Genomic DNA, 8596 nt, shown 5'->3' with positions numbered 1-8596 from the left:
CCCAGAGTGCTAGGATTACAGGCGTGAGCCACCGCGCCCGGCCCCAAGTGTTTTTAAATGCCATTCTCCCAGAACACTCCTCGCCTGCCCTGGCTTCCCTCCTTCGCCCTGCTTTAACAGGTTAGGATGCGAGGTGGGTTGGTGCATCATGTTGGAGATACACCAGGACGGTTAGGAGCTGTCCAATTTCTAGTAGTCGGGTATCATCGAAACCATGGGAGAGTTTTAAACAACAGTGTAGCGGCACGATCCACCTTGTATCTTAACAGGGTCTCTCTGCCTCTGATGCTGAGAATGGGCTGCAGGGAGCCAGGGCAGAAGCAGGGAGACCAGCACCCAGGTGAGAGACGATGGCGCCCTGGATCTGGGTGGGGGCGGTGGCGGTGAGGAGCAGGGGACAGATTCTGCGTGTATCTTGAAGGTAGAACCACCAGGATCTGCTGACGGGCTGGATGTGGCCCTGCACCTCCTGAAATGCTCGGGACCCTGCAGTGAGTTACCCTTTCTCACAGAACGGGAGTCCAGCTCATCCAGGGTCTGACGGGTCTGTCCACATGTCCCAAAGACACAGGCACGCGCCGACTCCAGTTTCCCAACATTTAATTAGGCACACACATTACAGGAGCAAAGGAAAACTCGTGCAACTGAAGAGAGAATTGAGGTCTGGGACCATGAGACAGGGCCAGATCCCTCAGGGGAGGCAGAAGACACGGAGCAGTAAGGCACTGCTGCCTCAGCCCCTTGGGGTGGGCGTAAGACAGGGCAGCTGAGGAGGAGGGGGTCCAGAGCAAGTGCGGACCACACGGGAAGTTTGGTAGTAGGTCAGGGAGAAGGAGCATCCCAGAGCCCCGGGTCAGTCCCCAGCTCAAGCCTCGGTATAACCTTCTGGGTGCTCAGAGAGAAGGGCCCCGTAAGAATGTACAGTCTGCCCCCCAGGATGTTTCCAGGGGACACTGTGGCTCAGCTGCAGCGGGGGACACCTAGACACAGGCAAGACCTATACATGAAAACAATGAGAGAAATTGGAGAGCATCTAAATCAATGTAGAAGCATACCATGCTCATGCTCTTCCAGTCATAGAAGATAGTAAGATGTCAGATTTTCCCCAAACCGATCTATAGATTCAGTCAACATCCCAGCAGGCATTGTTGTAAAAATTGGTGAGCTGAGTTACAAATTTATACAGGAATACAAAGAACCTACGACAGCCACAAGAATTTGAAGAACAAAGTTAAAGGACTAACATGGCCCAATGTCAAGACTTACTCTAAATATACAGCAATCAAGACAGGGTAGAGTTGGTGCCAGGGCAGACACATAGACCCATGAAACGGGATTGGAAGTGCCCGAGTAGACCTACACACTTATCTGGCCCACTGATTTTCACCAAAGATGGCGAGACAAGTCAATGGGGGAAAGGATAGTCCTTTCAATGTCTATCGTTCTGGAAGAACAGGATGTCCATATGGACAAAACATGCCTACAGAACCGTGTATGTGTGTGTATACGCACCCATGCACACGTGTGTAGAGCTCATGCTCTCAGGAACCCTGGTCCGTGCGGGAGACTGGACTTTGTTGCATGCCAGCAGCTTGCAAGGGAGTCTTTGAAACACACGGAGAAGCGTGTGTGGGCAGTAGAGAGGGATCCCCGCCCAGGGAAGGCGGGCTGCTCTGCATCCCCGAGGTCGATGAGCGGGAGAGGGACTTGGCGTGTGTTTGAGTAGGACAGCAGCCCCATCCCCAAGACACCGCAGGAGGGGGACTTCTGGGTGGGGCACAGGCTCCAAGGACGGGAAACCCTGGGCAAGAGCATGAGCTCAGGAAGGAGGCAAAGGAAGGCTTCGGGGCAGGGGCTCTAACCTGCGCTGGGAACGCCAGCTGGCACAGGCCTTCCTTTCCTCAGCGCTGGCGACTGAGTGAAGCCACTGCGCTGGCAGAGGGGCAGGGCAAGGCTGGCACCGAGGAGAGAAGCCCATGTGCGTGCCAGGGGCTGCTGAGCTGGCCCTGGTCACTCTGGGGAACATCTGGGGGCTTTGGGGTCGGTCCCTGAGGCCAGGCCCGAGAGCAGAGGTGGCCTGCCCTCCTTGCACAGGCTGGCCAAGCTGTGCCTTCCAGATGACCCTGCAGTAGGAACCCTGGCCAGGAAGGCATGCCGGGATCACGCCGCCAGGTCCCCACCTCAGTGACAAGACCCTGGTGGCAGCAGCGGGAAAATCACAGGTGGAAAGGAGAAGGGTGGGGAGGCCGGGGCAAAGCTAGCCATGAGTCCAGGAGGCACCCAGACAGGGCGACTGGGGAGGTGGCATCCCGTGTACTCCCCGGGACCCGTGGCCTGGGCCTCCACTGTGCCCGATCACAGGTTCTGCTGCATGACCGCACCCAGACAGGCTGGGTCAGTCTGAGCCACTGACTGCCACGGCCAAGCTCATAGACCCCATGCGCCAAGCCCAGGCGACAGGAGAAGACACGGGGTGCGTGGCCTTGGTGTTGGGGATTCAGAGTGTGGGAGAGGGGGTGGACACCCGGGAAGGAGGGGCCGGTTCTGGTGACACGGTCATCTTGTTTGAGTCTCGCGTGTGTTTGACCCACCGTGCAGGGGACACAGAGCATACACCAGACCCCTTCTGCCTGCGCTGCTGCTGCTCCCGAGCCTTCTGGCCTCCGTCAGAGGACTTTTCTTCCTCTTTTCCTGTTTTGCTGATAAAACACACAGGATCCTTGTGAGAAAGAAGTCGAGGAAGGCAGAAAGAGGGCATCGCAGGTGGCCTGTATGTGCAGCACAGCAGGTCCCTCACAAGGACGCTGACGCCTTGGCGTGTGGCTGCCCACAGCGGTTTGTGCTCCTACAGCTTCTCTAACCGACAGGCAGGTGGCAGCGTGCAGCCTGCGGGGGCCGTGACCACACACCCCGTGAGTCTGGGCCAACTCCAGGCAAGTGCAAAATGTATGCACGGCCAGAGGCTCAACTCCATAGCCTGCCCGAGCGTATTGAAAATAGGAAAACAATAGAGCAGCTATATGTCTTTCCTTCCTAGCTTTGTCATGTGGATACTGATATATGAACGTGCTATTTTACGGCATTCCCAGTAAATAGTTTCAGCCTTCAGGAATAGAAACTGTGCGTTTCCTGGGGCTTCTCCCATCCCTCGGCACATGTCTTTACACTGCTGCTGGCATGTCCACCTCGGATGGAAGCCTACCTGTTCCACATTATTCTTAATGGCTGTGTAATACTCCACAGAATGTATAATCCACAGGTATGTTAGCCAGTCCCCTGTACACAGAACTTTCCATTGTCCTTAGGATGTTAGTGTTACAAACAGTGCTGTGATGAATGTCCTGGTACATTTTCTTTTTCTTTTCTTTTTTGCAATTCGTTGCATACAATAGGTTTCTATAAGGGGAATTGCTGGGTCCAAGAATAAGCCCCTTTGAAAGTGTTTGATGTCTATCACCAAATTGTCCACAAAAAAGTTTGTAGCCATTTAAACCCTGATTGCATATGAAAGTACACATTTTCTTACATCCCACCCCAAACAGAATATTACTATTATTTTATTTTATTTATTTATTTATTTTTAAATTTCAAATTATTAAATAAGGGGGCACAAGTCTTATTGATACATGGATATCTTGTACAATGCTCAAGCCAGGGCCTTTGGTGTGCCCATCACCAGAACAGTGTTCATTCTGGGTATGTTTCTATCCCACACCCAGCCTCCCGCCCTCCCCCATTCCTGGTGTCTCAAGCCCTTTATATCTCTTTGTGCCTGCGCGTACCCATCTATCAGCACCCACTTATTAGTGAGAACCTGTGGTGTTTGGCTTTCCATTCCCGAGACACTTCACTTAGGATAATGGTCTCCAGTTCCATCCAAGTTGCTGCAAATGACATTATTTCATTCCTTTTGATGGCTGAGTACCACTCCATAGGGTATACATACCACATTCTCTTTATCCCCTCATGAACTGAAGGGCACTGGGGTTGATGCCGCACCTTTGCAATCGTGAATTGTGCTGAGATAAACATTCGACTGCAGGTGTCTTCTCAATAAAATGACTTCATTTCCTTTGGGTAGACACCCAACAGTGGGGGAGGAGGAGGTGTGGGCTCCTTAGAAGAAAAAAAGGCAAGGCACTTTAACTGGGAGATTATACACACAAGCCCAGAGAAGGACCCTCACGCACTGTTGGTGGGAATGTAAAACACTGTAGCTGCTACGGAAGACAGCATGGTGGGTCCTCAAGAGGTGAAAAATAGAACTGCCGGATGATCCACCAATTCCACTGCTGGCTATATGCCCCGAAGAATTGAAAGAAGAGTCTTGGACAAAACAGAGATCTGTAGACCCAAGTTCATTGAAGCATTGTTCACAATAGCTAAGAAGTGGAAGCAACCCAAATAGCCATCAACAGATGAATGGATAAACCAAATGTGGGACATACGTACAATGGAATACTATTTAGCCTTAAAAAATAAGCAAATATCCTGTACGCTATAACACGGATGAATCTTGAGTACATCACGCTAAGTAAAATGAGCCAGTCACAATGAGACAAATACTGTATGATTCTTCTTCCATGAGATCCATACAGTAGTCAGATTCACAGAGAAAGTCATCCAGATTCTTTCAGAAAGTCGAGCGGCGGGCGAGGGGGTGCAACAGGAGCCTGTTGATTAAGAGGTATAGAGTTTGATCTTGGCAAGGAGAACAATTCTGGAGATCTTTTGAACAACAATGTGAATATATTTAACACTACTGAACTGTACACTTAAAATTGCACGTTTTAACAAGTACTTAACATGGTACATCTTGTGTTATCTGACTTTACCACAACTTTAAAAAAGAAAAAAAAAAAAAAAGAAGAAGAACTGTTGACGGGGCAGCATACACATTCATCCAGATGACAAATTCATGGCCAAATATATCTGCCTGCCTCCCTCCCTCCTTGCCTCCCTTGCTTCCTATCATCTGTCATATCCATCTATCTATTGTGAGAGAAGATGAAGTAACTGAGGCTAGGGCTTTCTAAAGTCGAGTCAGGAGATTGTGAGAGGATTGCACCCACAGCTGCTAACAGACAAACCACAGTATGTTGCCATACTCCTGGATAAACCACTGAAGTCAGTTTGTGCCGGCCTTCAGCATCTCGCAGCTGGGAGCACCCTAACTCCCTAACCAATCAGAACAAGCTTGCCATTGAGCATTTCCGCCCGGCCAATGAACCGCCTTCCAAAACAACTTTTGTGTGTGTGTGTGTGTGTAATCTGCTATAAAAAACCTCTTCTGTGCTGCCATACGGGACACTATTCAGGGCTGCCTTGATTCAGCGTACTCAAATTGCAATTCTTTGTTTCCCGAATAAATGCTGTTTCCTTACACCTCTGTGTGAAACTTCTTTTTTTAGTTAACACCATCTACCTAGCCATTTCTGTCACCTCTGTTATACATCAAAGGCAAGTTAGTTATCGTGGAACAATACGGACACATTTATTGCAATCGAGAAACAAAGTTCACCGTTTTCTGATAGAAAGTTAGGCTAGTTTCCTGGTGATGTAGGTTAGTTGGCACTTGTACTTCAAACACAAACACAATATACACGAAGTCAGCTATTTTACCCCTTGCAAACCTTAGACTCTTGATAGCAAATCTTTTCAACTACCATGTCGAAAACATTTGAGGGGACATAGTTTTTTAAAAAAATATTTTAGGAGGTGTGTGAGCTAAGAAATATTTGAAGAACACAGGTACACGGGAGGAGAGACCTACCAACTTGGAAAGAAGCATAGAGCCCCATGCAGGCAGGCTGTGAATACAATGTCCCCTCTGGGCACTGAGACTCTAGAGCAGCGGTCCCCAACATTTTTGGCACCAGGAGCCAGTTTCCTGGAAGACAATTTTCCCATGGACGGGGCGGGGGCGGTTCGGGGGAGGCGAAGATCAGACGGTGATGCCTGCGACCAGGAGCGGCTGTAAACACAGACAAAGCTTCGCTCCCTCGCCTGCTGCTCACCTCCTGCTGTGTGACCAGGTTCCTAACCTTCATGGAAGACAACTTTTCCAGCGGTGATGCTTGGCCCAGTTCCTAAAGGGCCACGTCCTGGGGGCTGCCGAAACCGCAGCTCTAGAGCACGTAGATTAGCTCACACTTGCTTAATCTAATGTTTTTCAAACTAACAAAATACATTTGTTTTAAGACAGCAAGCAGACATTACGCTACCTGAAAATGTCCTTCATTCTCTCCCATTAGTTTGGGCTACGGAACTTTAATGTATTAGACAGTCATTCTTTTCAATACAGTCATGCACCGCATAAGGACGTTACCGTCAACCACAGACTGCATATACGACGGTGGCCCTGTGAGATTATAACGGAGTGGAAAAATTCCAATTGCCTCGGGTTGTCGTAGCAGTCCTAGTGTCCTAGGGCACCACAGTACCTTTTCTATGTTTCGATATGTTTAGATATGCAAATACTTACCACTGTGTCACAATTGCCTTCAGTATTCAGTACTGTCACCTGCTGTACACGTGTGCCACCTAGGAGCAGTAGGCTGTCCCACAGACCGTGGGAGTGTAGTGGGCTATACCATCTAGGTGTGTGTAAGTACACTCTGTGATATTCCCACCAACAACACACTTCCCATAACATATCCGTATCGTTAGGCAACGCATAACTGTATTTCTGAGATGTAGAGTGTTATAAATTTGATGACATGGCCCTATAGTGAGGAAGCACAGATAGAGATATGGAATTTGAGAGAAATATCCAGTATCTTCACACTGAAATCCAATACTCTTCATTATTCCCAATGAAAATATTGTCGTTGGATGGATGGGTGGATCATAAATGATTTTCTGATGTGGGATCGTTTCTCCAAATAAAATCTTACTGCCTGCCTCATCTCCCCCAAAGAGCACATGGAAACAGAGGATGAGAGGTCTTCCCCTTCCTGACGTGATCTGTGGAAACCTCAGTGCTCTTGGTTTCTACCTTGGGAATCACAGGTCTTGACCAATATGGCTAGGGTCGCCCTGTGCTTTTCTCAGTGCACGCTCACTTAAAGCTATCAAAATAGCACCAGTCACAAATGCTGTAACTGCTTATCTATCCAGACTTCGTTACAATATGCTTCCTCAGCATTGCAAAGGCTCATAATTTCTCATGGTCACAATTCCCCATTTTTACACATCTCCACCACACTTCCTCTCTGATTTTCTTTTGGTTTACATTAATAAAATCATTGAAAGATTTGGGATACGGTCCCTCCTTGCTAATTTTCTCTCTCCACAGCAATTAAAAACTCTGGTGATTTATGCGTCCATTAGGGGGTTATTAAAAGAAGAACCTTTGCGAATTATTTAGCAGCCTCGTATAGACCAGAACTTACTTTGAATCAGCACATCTGTGATAAAATGAGCAATCTTTATCACAAACTTACTGAGACAGATCAAGACCCTCAAATTCCCAGGGATCAAAAAAGATGGAAAATTTACATTCAATGTAGTTTGAGTTTTATCAAGGGGCGACATGCTGCAACACTCTCATTGCAAGTCAACCCATATGTTGCCTTTGATCACCCTGCTTTGCAGAAACTAAGAAATTTGGCTTTAACTCTCGCTCTGTGTCCTATGAAACACCCAGCGATGTTCCCAAGATTTCGATGGATTTCCAGGGGACTCCCAAACCAATGATCACCTCTAGCTCTAATGTCCTATCACCACTGAATTCTTCCTTTACTGTTCCCCTGTACCATAAGCAAGTTCTCTCCTCTGCCGTGTCATATGCCCAAATAGGAAATTCTGTCATTTCCTGAATTCCCCAATTTTCTTAACCCTAAAAGGCGCCCCCCCCGCCACACACACGCACACACACACACACACACACTCACACACTCACAAGTGAGATTTGATTATGTAAAGACCTGACTTAAGTTGGAAGGAGATGGAGGGGGTTCATGCTGCGGCTATGCAAACAATATAAAATGAAATGTTAGACACGCCTATTATTGAAGTACATTTTATCATATGCCCGAGTCAGTCTTGCTCTCCGTCCGTTGTCTCTTTCTCCTCCCTTTTAAGAGCAACCACCAAAACATCCGTTCATCTATGTGGATATATGTTTGTGTATTTTTCTCTGAGAAAAGAAAAAAAAATGATGGGAGAGTTACAAACCAACTTCATAATAGAACTCACAGGAGATCATGACATCAAGCATGGGACAGAACCCAATTTTAATTTAGACACGTTTGATTTCCTCCCAGAGAGAAAAGAGTCATTCTTGCTGAGGAAAGGTTAGGTCAACGCACATACTTCTGGAAAGGAGGAAAAAGAGTGAGGAGAGGGGGAGGGAAAGGAATTTTATATTCAGATTCTTTTCATGAATTATAAGATGTGCGAATAAAGGTTTTGAACCATTAAAATGTGCTTTGTGCTGCCGAACTGTTTCTTTGACCCTGACACCTCACTGAAACTGAATTACCTGGTCCCTAGCCTTCTAACCAGGTTAAAAACAAGTATCAATTATGGAATTCAACTGACTGGGAAATAAGGAGGGGGACGACGAGAGGACAGGTAGCTAATCACGTTGTGT

Source organism: Eulemur rufifrons, chromosome 30 (genome assembly GCF_041146395.1).
Source record: "Eulemur rufifrons isolate Redbay chromosome 30, OSU_ERuf_1, whole genome shotgun sequence".
In the NCBI taxonomy this organism is placed as follows: domain Eukaryota; kingdom Metazoa; phylum Chordata; class Mammalia; order Primates; family Lemuridae; genus Eulemur; species Eulemur rufifrons.
Note: the sequence above shows the minus strand (reverse complement) of the source record.